This window comes from Lithobates pipiens, unplaced genomic scaffold (genome assembly GCF_037356315.1).
Source record: "Lithobates pipiens isolate NorthernLeopardFrog02 unplaced genomic scaffold, aLitPip1_a1.2 Scaffold_19, whole genome shotgun sequence".
In the NCBI taxonomy this organism is placed as follows: Eukaryota; Metazoa; Chordata; class Amphibia; order Anura; family Ranidae; genus Lithobates; species Lithobates pipiens.
In genome coordinates this window covers 505,733,433-505,749,615 of record NW_027507764.1, presented here as the reverse complement: position 1 = coordinate 505,749,615, position 16,183 = coordinate 505,733,433, and the positions used below count along the sequence as shown (strand labels likewise).

Sequence of the window (16,183 nt, the reverse complement as noted above, 5' to 3'; positions counted from 1 at the left end):
ACAGCAGGGCTATCTCTGGGGTTTCTTGCCAGCCCATGCTTCAAAGTTGTTTACATAGACCTAACAGCTCATCACAGAGTAGGTAAATACACTGTCATGCGCACCCAAATATGGACCACAATACCCTCTTCCAGTCAGCATCTCCAGTATTGAACAGATACAGTGTAGAGTGGAGGTGCACCCATATAATCTGCTCAATATTTTACAGTAGAAAAAGTGAGTGAACAAGACTCACAATATTTGCATTGAAGGTCAGGAAGAAAGATTAGTCCTATGCTGAGTCAGAAATAGGGTGGCCCAATTTCCACTTGACCCTAGTCAATGATACCAGGGCGGTGAGAGAGACATAAAAGTTAATAAGTTCTGCAAGCCACTGGCCTAGTTGGGGCAGATCAGACGGTCAAATCTCATGTGTTTAACCACTTCCCACCCGGCCAGTGTACATATACGCCTGGGTGGGAGCTCTCTACTTCTGAGAGGACGTTCCTGAACGTCCTTCAGAAGGAGGGGGATCGCGCGCGTGCCCGTGCAGCAGCGCAATCCCGATGCACTCGTGTCACCCGGACACGACGCATCTCGGATCGGCAGGTGATTGGCCCTCCTGATCACATGACGGCCATCTCCAATCACGGCCATCATGTGATGTAAACAGACAGCCGGTTGCTAGGCAATCTGCTCCTCTCCTCACACAGAAGTCATCGCTGAGGAGAGAAGAGGAGAGCAGATCGCTGCAGCCGGCTGATGATCATTGAGTATGAGCTGTTTTTTACAGCTTTTTACTCACTGATCACCAGCCTAGTGTAAACACACAACACACAGTATAAACACAATGTCCCCACATATGTCCCCAAAACATACATGTCCCCAAATAATAAAAACACATGTCCCTAATAATAAAAACATGTCCGTGATCACCTGCACACATATGTACATGATCATTTGCGTACATATGTCCGTGATCACACAAACCAATTATTATACACTTAACCAAATTTTTTTTACCAAAGACATGTAGCAGAATACATTTTGGCTCAAATTTATGACAAAATTTGATTTTATTGGATTTCTTTTAAAATAGAAAGAAAATATTGTTTTTTTTCCAAATTTCTGCTCTTTTTTCACTTGTATCACAAAAAAAAAAAAATGGAGTCGTTAATAAATAACACCAAAATAAAGCTCTATTTGTGCAAACAAAATGATAATTTAATTTGGGTACAGCGTAGCATGACCGCGCAATTGTCCTTGAAATTGTGAGAATGATGAAAGCTGAAAATTGGGCTGGGAAGGAAGGGGGCGAAAGTGCCCTGTATTTTAGTGGTTAAAAACAATAGCCATCATGGTTTGCACAACTAGAGAGAGTGTTCAGGGGATGCCATTTGAGGAACTGAGGCTCCCGGTAGAAACTTAGGGTTTCCTAAGAGGGTGTTAATGGTCCCACGTTTGAAGAAATGTTGTATGTACGTATCGCATGATCACATATTTCCAGAAAGGGATTAACCAAGGGTGAGGGCGTGAGATTAAGAGGGTGGTCTAAAAGTCAGGAAAATCTAAGGATATAAGTAAGCATGGTGCGCCACTATGCACATCCACAGTTTGCTAAAAGTATGGGAGAACAAACAAACATGGCTGAGAACACCTGCTACATCATAGGGACCCCTCATCCATTTATATTTAACTAGAATATCATGATATAAACTAGTGGAGCATTGAGGCTGTATTAGTGCAGCAGAATTTAGAACACAAAAATAAGACACAAGGGACCGTATTTGGGATAGGTAGAGGAAACACAGCAAGATGTCTACCTCATAGAGGGAGATCCTACCAAAACATGAATGCTTCCTACAAGACCAGAGATTCATCCTTTGATGGGTAGCAGACAGCAAAAGCAGGTAACTGGGATCAAATACGGTTTCTCTCAGTTTGCAGAATTACAAACCCTAAGATAAGAGTTGTGAGTCCCTTTAAAGGGAAAAGAATGCAGCAAAAAGGTCTGTTCAGAGGACCCTAAAGAAACACTCCACCTTTCCAAATTGGTTGCATTAACCTCACAACTCCTGAAGAGACCAAAATAGTTTCAGTTCTTTAACCACTTCAATACTGGGCCTATTCTGGCACTTCTCTCCTACATGTAAAAATCCTATTTTTTTTGCTAGAAAATTACTCAGAAGCCCCAAACATTATACGTTTTTTTTTTTGGAGACACCCTAGTAATAAAATGGTGGTCATTGTAATAATTTTTCAAACGCCTTTTTGTGAATTAAAAAATACCAAAAAAGTAAAGTTAACCCAATTTATTTGTATAATGTGAAAGATGATGTTACGCCGAGTAACTAGATACCAAACATGTCACGCTTTAAAATTGTGCACACTCATGGAATGGCGCCAAACTTCGGTGCTTAATCTCCAAAGGCAACACTTTGAAATCTTTTAAAGGTTACCATTTACAGAGGAGGTCTAGTGCTAGAATTGTTGCACATGCTCTAACGCACACGGCGTTACCTCACATGTTGGTTTGAACGGTGTTTACATGTGGACGGGACTTGCGTGTGCGTTCGCTTCTGAAAGCGAGCTACCGGGGACAGGGGCGTTTTAAATTTTTTTTAAATGTTTTATTTTACTTAATTTTTTTTTATTTTTACACTTTTTTTGATCACTTTTATTCCTATTACAAGGAATGTAAACATCCCTTGTATTGGTTATCTATTGTGACAGGTCCTCTTTATGGAGAGATGAGGGGTCAATAAGACCCCACATCTCTCCTCCAGGCTGAAAAGCATGAGATTGAGAAAAATATTTCACCAATCTCATGCCGAGAGGCGCAATCACGGCATTGTTTACTTCCGGGATGACGTCACGCCCAGGCCTCCGACGGTCATAGAGATGACTGGTGACCATCTGGTCACCAGAAATCTCTATCATCGTCAGCCGGCACCGGCCGATTCTTTCTCCAGCCCCCAATGGCATGGGATAGCCCGGAGAAGTACCGGATGGCAGGGCCTATAAGATCAATCAAGTGGCGGAACTGCCACTATGATCATTCTCATCATGCACAGAACCGCCGGCTGGAAAGAATGATATCTGAATGATGCCTGTAGCTGCAGGCATCATTCAGATATCCCCACACAAAGTCAAGGACGTCATATGACACCCTAAGATACTGAAGTGGTTAAGCAGCAAGCGGAAGGCAATCCAAGGTTTAGTCATGAATAAGAGAAGGTCACCAGTGAACAAGATTAAATGAGTGATGCTGTCAATGAATAAGCTCAGAATTGAACTGAAGATTCAGAGAACATCTTTGCGAGAGTAGAAAATCAGTCCTATAAAACTCATATTTTCAGCTTACAGCACATAAAGTGAAATCATATTTTGAAATAAATGCAAACATATTAGTGGAGCCTGAATTTAAATATAGATAGATTCCTTAGTGCACTGAGACCCCCAGAAACAAGAACCCTATTATGCTAACACCAACTTTAGGAACCAAATTCAAGCTCATAACTGCCCTCTCCCATACCTCTCCATTTGTTGGAAAAGGTGCTCATCATAGTTTGGGTCCAATTGCAAGGAGAGTGGGTATGTTTGTGTGCATCCAATCACTAAATGGATGGAAGAACTGCCTCCTTATGAAGTAAGCTACAAAAACAGCATGTAAAAGTAATTAATTGGCAAAAGTCTGGGCATGGGGCAGCCATGTAAGGTTAATTTCTACTACATGTCGATTGTGTTGTTTGCACAATAGAGAGCCATTTGTTCCACCTATTTAGCAATCTCTACTTCACAATCAATAAGCAAGCAATTTTTTTTTCATGCTTATGCAGCTAAAATTGCAAGGATAGCTCTAGCCTTTGTTTACTGAAATCAGGGTAATGATACGTTTCGAAGTGATATTTTACTAAAGTGCTAAAGGTCTCTCTTTTTGCCTAAGACAATATACTGTACTCCGTTTATTCAATTTAAAACAGTTAACCTACATAACTTCTTTTAATTTGAAATGGTTACCTTCTAGGCACACATATTAAAATCAGTATTAAAAACTACAACATGTCTACCACAGCTAAATGTCTTCATCATTGCACATTCTCATATCTCCTATTCAGTATCCAGTTATATACTCTTGTAGAATCTAGGCAGTATGCTAGCCCCGCATCTATGTGGTCCATCTATTTGGTCCTGAGGTCTATGGCCACCCAACGCATTATTTGTGCTGCACTTCTCTGTTCCTTCTGTAGCTCCTCTTGTTCTTCAATTGTTTCCCAAAATAGGAAAACATACTGGTATCTTATTTGTGTGCAACCAAATTAGTCCTACTAAATAAGTTATGCATTAAATGGCATGTTTTATCTGCCAGAATTTGATCCTTAACCACCTCGCGCCCGCCCTATAGCCGAATGACGGCCGTAGAGCAGGCGCGTTCGTCCGGGAGGCTGTCCCTGGACGTCCTAATGTTTACTTCCGCAATGCGCGCCGCCACGGGCGCGCATCGCGGAAGTTCTGTGTTCGCCGTGTCCCCCGGGGACAGGCAAACACAGATCGCTGTAAACGGCCAATCACAGCGGCCGTTTACAGCGCGATCGGCGTGTCCAATGGGAGATGATCTCATATGTAAACATATGAGATCATCTCTCAGCGCCGCTCTCCCTCCTCACACAGACAGAGTGTGAGAGGGGGAGAGATGAACGGCTGCAGTGGCAGCCGTTCTGCTTTGCTTTTTGATAAAAATAAAAAAAGTAAAAAAAAAATAAAGTGCCATCCTCCCCCAGCAGTGCCATCCATCCTCCCCCAGCAGTGCCATCCTGCCCCAGTGCCATCCGCCCCAGTGCCATCCACCCCAGTGCTACCTGCCCCCAGTTCCATCCACCCCAGTGCTAACTGCCCCCAGTGCCACCTGTTGTCAGTGCCATTTGTCCCCAGTGCCATCTGTCATCAGTGCCACGTATAAGTGCCATCTGTTATCAGTGCCACATGTCATCAGTGCCACATAGTGCCATCTGTCATCAGTGCCACGTATCAGTGCCATTTGTCATCAGTGCCACCTGTCAGTGTCACGTGCCATCTGTTGTCAGTGTCATCAATGCTACGTATCAGTGCCATCTGCCATCAGTGTCACGCGTCATAGGTGCCATGTATTAGTGCCATCTGTCATTGGTGGCACGTATTAGTGCCATCTGTCATCAGTGCCACATATTAGTGCCACGTGTCTTCAGTGCCACGTATTAGTGCCACGTGTCTTCAGTGCCACGTATAAGTGCCACGTGTCATCAGTGCCACATATTAGTGCCACGTGTCATCAGTGCCACATATTAGTGCCATCTGTCATCAGTGCCACGTATAAGTGTCATCATTGCCACGTATCAGTGTCATCATTGCCACGTATCAGTGCCATCTGTCTTCAGTGTCACGTGTCATTGTCCTGGTGCTTCAAAAGTGTAATAAATAGTCAACAAGTTAGATGTGTAATTTATGTTCCTAGAACACATGATGGTGCTACCTGCATGTTGGGCCTCTCTATGTGGCCAGGCTGTGAAAAAGTCCCACACACGTGGTATTGTAATACTCAGGAGGAGTAGCAGAATTTTTTGGGGGGTGTCATTTGTGGTATACACATGCCATGTGAGAGAAATAACCTATTACAATGACAATTTTGTGGAGAAAAAAAAAATGAAAAATCTTAATTTTGCAAAGAATTGTGGGGAAAAAAATGACAACATCAAAAAGCTCACTATGTCTCTTACTAAATACCTTGGAATGTCTAATTTCCAAAAAGGGGTAATTTGGGGGGTATTTGTACTTTCCTGGCTTGTTCGGGTCACAAGAAGTGAGATAGGCCACCAGTACATCAGATGTGATCTATTTTGTGCGATTCGCACCACAGCTTGTAGACTCTCTAACTTTCACAAAGACCAAATAATATCCACTAATTTGGGTTATTTTTACCAAAGATATGTAGCAGTATAAATTGTGGCCAAAATTTATGAAGAAAAATTAATAATTTGCATAATTCTGTCACAGAAACAAAGAAATATGCGTTTTTCTTCAAAATTTTCGGTCTTTTTTCATTTATAGCGCAAAAAATAAAAACCCCAGAGGTGATCAAATACCACCAAAAGAAAGCTCTATTTGTGGGAAAAAAAAGGACAAAAAATTAATTTGGGTACAGTGTTGCATGACTGAGTAATTGTCATTCAAAGTGTGAGAGCACCGAAAGCTGAAAATTGGTCTGGGCAGGAAGGGTGTTTAAGTGCCCAGTAAGCAAGTGGTTAAAGTGCAAGTTTATTTTTATGTGTCACAAAATTTTCACACATCCAGAAATATTTTAATAATTAGTTAAGTGCTTAGAAATATTAAAACACATATAACAGGCACAAAAAGGGCCCCCTTAATCAGGGCTATACCTGCAATACGCTTGAATTTCTTTGTGCGCATTTGATGTGCTATTTCATTATGCAAAAAGAGTAAGTTAGATAATATTTAGACACATCAGCTAGATGTGTTGTTGATTTTACTTTTTTACTGATGTTTACAAACTTCTTTTTTTTTTACACATTGAATTTACATACCCGAGTAAGAAGAATACTTATCTGCTTAGAGAAAAAAAAGTGAAAGAAAATTTAGAGACATACATATATCCCCATATGTTGCCATTGTAGCTAACTATTTGAGAATTTTTCTATCTACACAACTGTTTCATAACAAACTGTAAAAAATGTTAAGGAAATGTTTAAGTTCTGTATATAATTGTATTGTATTTTGTATGTATTGCACACTGCCCTCACTGTGTACACAGCAGTAATAATGTTTTCAGTACATGTTTGCATTCTTTTGAGTCCTGATTAGAATTAGTCTGCCTATGTAACGCCCCTCATTACCTTAAATGTACAATTGTAATATTAATGTGATACCTACGTAATAATGTGTATAAAAACCTTCAATTGCGTCATAATAAAGCAGAACAGTTATTTGGAAAGATGCTTGTGTGTCTGTTCCCTACTGCAGTAGTTATTAGTTTGGAACCACTAATCAATATGAGGATAGGCGTTGCCTATCTATAAAATGTCCAGCCCAGGTGGCGAGCTTTGCCTAGGAGAGGATTTACAGGTGGCCCCGAGTATCCAAAACGAGGTGCTTGAGACGATCCGGAAAGTTCTGCTGATCAGCCGGCTGAAGTAGGCCTTTTGCTTACATTTGAGTTATCAGACTTCCTTGATTGGAAAGGCATTTTTGGGACAAAGGGTAGATATTTTACTCCCCTTAATTGAACTGTATTGATTGGTGGTTATATGTCAAGTTGTCACTGTCTACTGTCCTTCAGAGTGTTTTAGATAAGAAAGGGAAGAATAATGCTGTTCACAGGTATATGTAGTACATCTGCTAGATAAAGTCGTTTTGAAGCAAGAGGGTATAGGCATACGTAAAGACTGGACAGACATTATGGGCATTAAATTAAGTAAGGGAATGAAGGGTAAGAGACCCTCAAAAATGCCCAGCTAGCTAAGTTAAAACAGAATACTTTATATGTTGTCCGAGAGGGAAGATGGGATGAGCACTATGGCTGCCTGTCTGATCATAGAATTATAGATGCTAGAGTATGTGAAGTATGGGATTACAATACATGTGATGAAAAGGATATCAGAACAAAATAAGGAAAGCAGAAGTTATGCAGGGAAATAAAAAGAGTTAAAAGAAAGAGAGAATGATAAGCATGTATTGTGTACAAATGGGAAAAAAGTAAGAAATTTTAGAGAGATAGTCGTGTATGTGTGTGAATGCTGGAAGCCTTAGTTCTATTGCTTGTGTGTGTCATGTATGCAGATGTGACCCCCTCCTTTGCGCTCTCATGAAAGCATTTAGCTGGGATGAGAGATCAGTGATGAGCTGCAAGGACACCATGCCAATTTTCAGTTTTTTTAGACAAAACATTTATAACAAAATCAAAATGGTAGTGATAATACGGCGCGTACCCTAGAAAGTGAGCTGCCAACACAACAATCAGACTAATTGTACTATAAAATGTAACTAAACGTGTAGCACTAAAATGTATACAATTCACAAAAGCATATCAGAATGCGAGTGAGTGCAAATTGTGCCTTGGATGATAATGCAACACTCCGTGGTTTAGTGTGAAAGGGCAATATATATGTAAATGAAACACATATCTATATCTAATTGCGGAAATAGTAACTATACCTATATGCAAACTTACACATATATGAAAAATGTGAACATGTGAATATAGTGAATACCAAAATGTATGTATATGGTGAGATGCAACTCTCAGTTGCAAGAAATCGCACACATATACATCAAGTGTTCAAAGTAAAACTAGTTTAAAAAAAACGATGTGCTCTAAAACATAATGATGTGTAAATGTATTGCGCATTAGTGCAACACCAAAGTCTAATACAAATGCATGAAACACAAAAAAAAATAAAAAAATGGATTAACCCTGAAGGTTAATGGAACAATGTGTGGACAAATTCTAGAACACACAATTCCACTACCTGTATGTTGACGCTCTCAGATCAACACAAATAATCACAAGGTGATAAGCAAAATAAAAAAAAAAACGAATAATAAAGAATGAAGTATAAAAAATATATAAAGCAATCAAATGGCTGTAAAAAAGTGTCAGAGGCCACAATGTACATAGGAATACCAATGCATATAGAGTCTGTGTTAGAAATGAAAGTTCATACAGATGAATATAAATTGATATTAAGATTCTATCTGGATCTCTATATAGCCTCTTGATATTAAACCAACACTCTGAAGGATGCCTTTATGTATATAAAATAATGAGAGAGATGGGGTACTCTTACAATAAGCCCTTCCTTAGTTGAGAGTCAAAAAAGATTAAGATGAGGTTGTTAATTGGAATACAGCTGCCATAATATTTAACAAAGCCAAGATGGATCGGATACATAAGAAGTTTTTCTACAAAAATTAAATCTAAAGGTCTGATAATAACTTGATTTGTAGTCCATGATGTGAGAGTAATAATAAATAAAATTTAAATATAACAGACCCATCACATAAAGCCCACACAACCTGTTAGGATAGATGCTACCTGCAGTCAACTGTATAGTTTATGATGTGGCTGAGAGCTTTCTGTCATATACAGATTTTTGGTCCTTTTGTTTTTATTTTTTAAATACAAAAGCAGAATGTGTGTATTATGAAATGATGGGCCCCTTTTCCTTGTAAGTGCAGTGGTATAAGCAGAAGAATATTTTGGATTTATGGACATCTCTGCATGACCGCAGGATATCGTTATCATTTACTACAATATTGCCAGGAAAATTTTGTCTTTTTAAAACATGAAACTGAAGTTTTTACACAAACAGCATGATAGAAAACAAGCCATTGTAATATATTTATGCAAGCTGGACTCAGCAGGTGCTATTAGATAAAGTTACAGACATTATTTTGGTAAAATATTTAATTTTTATTGGTCCCACATTCTGCGCAGCAAATATACAGCTAACTAAATGTTTGTCTAATGAAAGGTTCAAAATATGAATTTGTTTATGTATAAATCTAACAATGAAAAATGCGTACATTTGAATCCAGACACCTTATTACCTCTATTGGAGGAGGCACGGAGACAAAGAAAAACCACATGTGCTAAATTACTGTTGTAGGAATCAGCTGCTGTGAGCCCAGTGCAGGACGCACTCCCTGAAGACTCAGATATTAAATTTTTTGTAGATTTGATCCCGATTTTATATGGAGGATGGCAATACCCATACTGAGTATGCAATTTATCACCCAGAAGGATACTCTGTATTCAGAGTCATTAGACCCTTTTTCCCCATCTCAAGAAGCAGAGCTCCATGTTTAAGCAAAGCCTGTGAGCTAAAAAAGAGTACATATTGATATAGATAATCGAGATATAGAGAGCTTTTGGTTCCATTTTAAAGGCCAGAAGTTTGTTTTTACTTCGGCAGGTAAACCAATTAAGCATGCATGCTAAGTTAATTGATTGGCTGTTTTCAGCCTTCCAGGTTCTTGCTGAGGTAGCTATATTAACATTAAAACTCACACATGGAAGCAGACCAGGTGACCAAGTATGCTGCATTTACAGCCCCGGACACTTGCTGGGTCTCTCACGGATTCCACCCTAGCTCTGGCCCAGTATAGCTGTGATTAATAATTAAGGACCCCAGAACGAGAAGAACAAGTGGTTCACAGGGGGCAACTTCTTATGAAACCGGACTTTGGAAAAGGTGATCATTTATGTCTGCCAGCCACTCTTTTCCCTCCAGCTTGACACATGGACCGTGTCATCAGTCACAAGCAGTTATGGCTGCCTTAGTAAATGAGCATGGGATAGAGCCAGGGATCACCACAGTTGTCTTTTTATAACATACCACTTCTTGTTTTACCTGTTACCAAAGGTGTTAACAAAAGTTGAACATCACTTCCAGAAATTACAAACAGATATATCCAGATCACCATGTCAGGATCTTAGAGTATGTATTTTGTCTGTATGTTTTCTGGATGTCCAGTCGCAAATGCTACTGCAAAGGCCACAGTAAATAGTGTTATCAGAAGAAGTTTGTAAGTACAGAGTGCCAGAATCTATAGAGAGTAACAGAGGAAATCATTATTATAGGCGAGTCCTTACTAGAAGTTTGAGGTTTTATTTTTACACCCCCTACGGTCTACAATGTAATGGAAAAAGTAGAGTAAGAAACTAGAAAATGTTTGCCTGAATGTTTTCTTATATTTTATCAAGCCCCTAAGGGGATGTTGGACTCTCTCCTTATGGGATTAGGTTTGGGAGTGCGTTACTCACTCGCTTATATTTTGTCTCAGCAGCTGAACTCCACCATTCGGATCTCACAGAGAACATTGCTGATCTTTTAAGGTTTTTGACAAACTAATTTATGTGTTTTCTCCCCAATTCCAGATCCTAAAAGTTTGGAATTCAATACAGCATCTATTACATGTACAGTTGTGCAAAACTCGAAGGAGTAGTCACCTGGATCCACACCAGACACTGCAAAAATGACTAAATTAAAGAAATCTCTGTGTTTGATTTGTTTCCCTCTTGCGATCACAGGCTAGGGTACTTTTCCTTTTGCCTCTCCACACACACTATATATATATATATATATATATATATATATATATATATATATATATATATATATATATATATAGAAAAGTAGTTTAGCTATGATGAAGTCATATTTGGCTTTTGTAAGTCTTCCATTTTATGTGGAATTGTCTGTGTTTATATATGCTGATAAGTCAGCATGCCAACAATTCAGCTAGAAGGCCATTCTGTGTACAGCCAGTACTCTGTAAATATGTCTGGTCAATCATTTGTTTTTCACAATGAAAAGTAAGTTTGTAATGAAAAAGAGTTTTTGCTTCTTTGGCCAGGACTACCTCCACCTGTGGAGGTTCCAGGTTAAAGGTGATAGCAGGTATGGTTAGTGATCAAAATATTGATCAAAAGAGAGGATTGTTAAGAAAATTTGTAACTTCTGTACATAATTGTATTCTATTTTGTATGTATTGCACACTGCCCTCACTGTGCACACGGCACTAATAATGTTTTCAGTACATGTTTGCATTCTTTCGAGTCTTGATTAGAATTAGCCTGCCTATGTAACGCCCCTTTTTACCATAAACGTACAATTGTAATATTAATGTGATACCTACGTAATCATGTGTAGAAAAACCTTCAATTGCGTCATAATAAAGCAGAGCAATTATTTGGAAAGATGCTGAGCATATCTTTTGTGTCTGTTCTCTACTGCAGTAGTTATTCATTTGGAACCACTAAACAATATGAGGATAGGAGTTGCCTATCTTTAAAATGTCCAGCTCAATTTTATTGTGTTTTTTTTAGTACTAATAAAAGGGCACCATAAATGCATTGGCTATTCCTAAACACTTTTCTAATTATTAAACGGTTCCTGGTCTTGTGACCAGGACCTGGTCTGTATTTATAGATTTTATCCCAAGGACCTATTTTAAGATCATGGTACACCAGAGAACTGCCTACAATCTTAAGTCCACACACTATGTCCATTGAACTGCATGTATCTGCACCCAACACATGTATGGTGGAAACAGGCACATATGTCAGGGCTGGAAAATGACAGGTCACCATGGCAACATATACTCTCTGGAGACCGGGTCAGACGGGCACTGAAATGCTGACGTTGTTAGCTGTGCTACCCCCTCTACTGGCTAGAAGGTGATGCTGTGATTAGAGGCAGTAAAGAGAGAGGCAGGTCTGCCTGGGAGGTACTCTTTATGGTCAGACCCAGGAATGCCATTTTGGTGTGTGCTTTACTAGAGTATGAGTGGAGCAGGAAGCTGCCAGTGGCTGGAGGCAAGAGCTGAGCTGTGACAAGTAACAAAGGGCCCTGGGGGGTGCTGTTGACAGGTAAGGGTTGTAGGGTGGATGTGATGGTGGGGGCACTCACTCACATTGCATGTGACAAGAAAAATGAAAGTGCTTTTCAGTTGCGGCGATAGATACAAGCCTGTTTAACAGTGCACAGCCCTTGAATCAAAATGAGCGTATGCCCAGACTCTCACTCAACTGAAAAATCTATCGCCTGCTAGATTTAAAGAATGTATATGGTCAGCAGTGATCAAACTACAAATCCATGAAGAGAAAAATGATGACCAGGTTATTAACACGCTGAGAGCTGTTCTACATGATTACAAATCTTAGAGACTAAAAACAAAGTCAAAGTTAGGTTCTTAGTATGGGAAAAAGACCCAGTTTAAACATTAATGTTGTTCTGTAACATGTAATTGGATGCCAAGCCATCACCCCTCTTCCTTCTCCCCCACTCAGACAGCACGCAAGGGTTCTTTACCCCAGCGCCAGCTGTCAGTTTTGAATTTTGAGGGCTGTGCATAGCCAGAGATCTGAGTGAATAAACTACAAGTCCAGTCTCCCGCCACAGAAGATGGACTTGTAGTTATGAATGACCACAAGTGTGGTGCACACTTGTAAGTACATTGATACTCTGTCCAGCTCTCTAATTGAAAGGCCATACCTTGGCAAGGAGATGGAGGGAGAATCTCCAGATACCTGTGTATTGTGATTGCAATGCTTTACTGGCTCATTTGTAAACAATAAAAAGAAACAAATAATAAACATATTGTTATCCAAATGTGTGTGCATTTAGTATCCATCTTCAAAGGTGGACTTAACCTTTAAAGCTGGCTAAGCTTCTGGGTGAGATGTGTCCATATCAACAATTTGGAATAAAGCAAAATTCCAATGGAGACACAGTGCACAGGCAGACTTTTAGGGAGCAGGGGGGGTTGGATCATGGAGAAGACAAGCAATATGGTCCTGGGAAAAGCCAGACAATGTTAAGCAACACGGTTTTGTTAAAAGGTTTGAGGAGGGTCTAGGCTGGGTAGCTTTTAATCAAAACCTGACAACAAATAAACAAGCATGTACAAATTTTATACATCTTTATAAAGCATATAAATGCATTCAGATGCATGCACATTCCATGGAATGAACTTTTCTCATGTATTTCATTGCATAGTTATGCAATGAAAACACATAATTTAATAGACTCAAAGCTGATGCCTTCCTTCACTTATAAATAAAACAGGCCTCCATCCCTTTAGAAACTGTTTATTTAGATTTGCTAATTAAAATTATGGCTAATAAAACAAAATAAAAATGAATGAAAAGAGAAATGCATTTGCATTTCTTTTCTTTAATACCCCAAGGGGGAAAATTAAAAAGTAACACTTTTCAAGAAGGATTTGGATAGCATGAACTTGCGGCATTAGAGTACACAAACCCATAAATATGTCCATCAAATGCCGCCTGCTGGGCACCAATTACGTTTTATTGTTTCGTTCACACGTCTGCTGTTTTGTGCATAATATTTCTGGGTCAATTAACTGGCAAATCAAAGGTTTTCCGACACTTTATGTTCTCTGCACTGGGCCACTAAAACTCTTGAAATATTTATTTCTTCGGAGCTCCACTTAACCCAATGTACTCCCTATTTATTCCAGCTAAAACAGTTGACCAACATGCTTTTTTCTAGGCACACACATATAGTATTAAAAGGTCTTCTACAGTTAATGGTTCTTAGTCTTGCAAATTCTAATATTTTTAATTAAGTACCCTGGCACATACCAACCTGAAATTAAGTTGACACGGTGGCCAAATGCTCTTAGCACGTTTCAGAATACTGTTATGCCTTCGCACGACAAATGGTGTGGCCAACAGGTACATGAATTTAGGGCAAGCGCCGGGTGCAGAGGCAGAGCATGATGGGGATTAACAGACACTAATTCCCCATTAGGTCTGAATTTCTTGTGATTGACAGCAGGTAGTAGGCTGATTCTTTAACAGACAGCCTGCTATTGGCTATATAATCTGCGCACTCACTGCTGTCAATCAGAAGCATATTTTTGGATCTCATGGGGAACTAATGCACAATTCCCAATGCACACATTCCTGAAAAAATAGCGGAATATGTAGATTGGATCAGAAGACAGTTAAAGCTAAAAAATGTCACAGGCACGTAGTGGATCTCAAAAATGGGTCAATCTCTTCCTGACCGTAGATCCCTCCAAAATTTTATAATGGAATGTAGTCAGAGGTTATTTGGCTATAGGTGGGTGGTCTTGAAGACTAAAAAAAAAATCAGGGAATGTGATGCTCTGACGCCTTACAGGCACATTCAGAATAAAGAATCCCAGTAATGGACAGCTGTACAGGAAACCAGTCCAGAGATTCAAATGCACAATTCTCAATGTACACGTCCCTGAAGAAATAGCTGTATGTGTAAGATGGTGCTGCAGTGACCATTGGCTGGAACCAGACAGTCAAAGTGAAAAAAACATCACCAGCATACCTCATACCCAGCATACCCATTGGCCCAAAATGGGTCAAATTCTTCCTGACTGTAGATAGATCCAAAATATGATGATGGAATGTCGTCAGGAGCCATTTGGCTATAGGCAGTCTTCATGATTGAAACAATCACTGAATGTAATGCCCTGACTCCTTATGGGCGCATCCAGTATTAAGAACCCTTGTAATGGGCAGGGGTGCTGTATGGAAAAACCAGGCTGGAGATTCCAATGCACAATTTCCAAAGCATGTCAATTACAAGAAGACTGTGGATCCCATGTTGAATTAGTCCCTTGGACTCCCCACCAGGTGCCACACATTATCAGCTTCACTGGTTCCTAGGAGTCTGTCAATTTGTTAGGTCCCTTACAACTAGTGGCAGGTGGCAAGAGAAAGGGATAGCAGCAGCACTGCGATTGCCTCTATATGCCAACTTAGAGCTGGTCTTAATTACCACCAGTTTCCTTATCTAAAAACTGGAGCGAATACTTTTTTAGTCTGGTGGAGCAAAAAAGTCTAAAATGGCACTGTTAAGAACTATCTGAATCTCCCACATGTGACAGTAAAGGTCATGAAACTGATGCCAGGGATTTTTTAAACTGCTGCAGGAGTACTTAAAGGGCCCTACTGCCAGAAAGCGTTGTAGGGGCTTTACTGAATTACCTTCAACATGTGCATAACACAAATGTACTTTTATCTGTGTCCATCAGAATTAGCCTACTAAGCATGCATTTTATTACTGCTGTGGTAGAGAAATTAAATAATTTCCTATTAAAGGCAAAGACTGATGTAAATAGTCCCACATTCTGCAGAAAACATTGCATTAAAGTGGTTGTAAACCCTTACAAACCACTTTGACCTACAGGTAAGCCTAGATTAAGGCTTACCTGTATGTCCAAGCAATATCTCCTAAACCTATATGGTTTAGGAGATATTTGCCCGAAAACGGGCACCGCTGTCTACGGCGCATGCGCCATAGACAGCGGCGCGCAGGCGCACTGAGCGCGGCATTTCCAAGAATGGAGCTGCCGCGCAATGTTGACTCCCGTGCGCATGCGCGGGAGTGACGTCATCGCGGCTTCGCTGAATGACAGCGGCGGAGCTGCGAGACGCCACCAGCAAGATGGATGCGGCGGACTACAGGGGACAGCGGCGACTTCGCTGGCTCCTGTGTCAGGTAAGTGACACATAATGGGCTACTATGCGATGCATAGTAGTCCATTATGCTTTGCCTTTGCAGGGAACGAAAGAGGAAGTAAACTCATCAGGGTTTACTTCCTCTTTAAGTGTCAGTGCTATACAGATGAAAAAGTTAAACAC

General features: G+C 40.0%; 1 protein-coding gene across 3 annotated transcripts in view; it reads right to left on the bottom strand.

Moving 5' to 3' along the window:
• The window catches only part of VPS13B (vacuolar protein sorting 13 homolog B), a 1,337,220-nt gene that overhangs the window by 1,009,049 nt on the left and 311,988 nt on the right, over window positions 1–16,183 (bottom strand). The window lies entirely within an intron of this gene.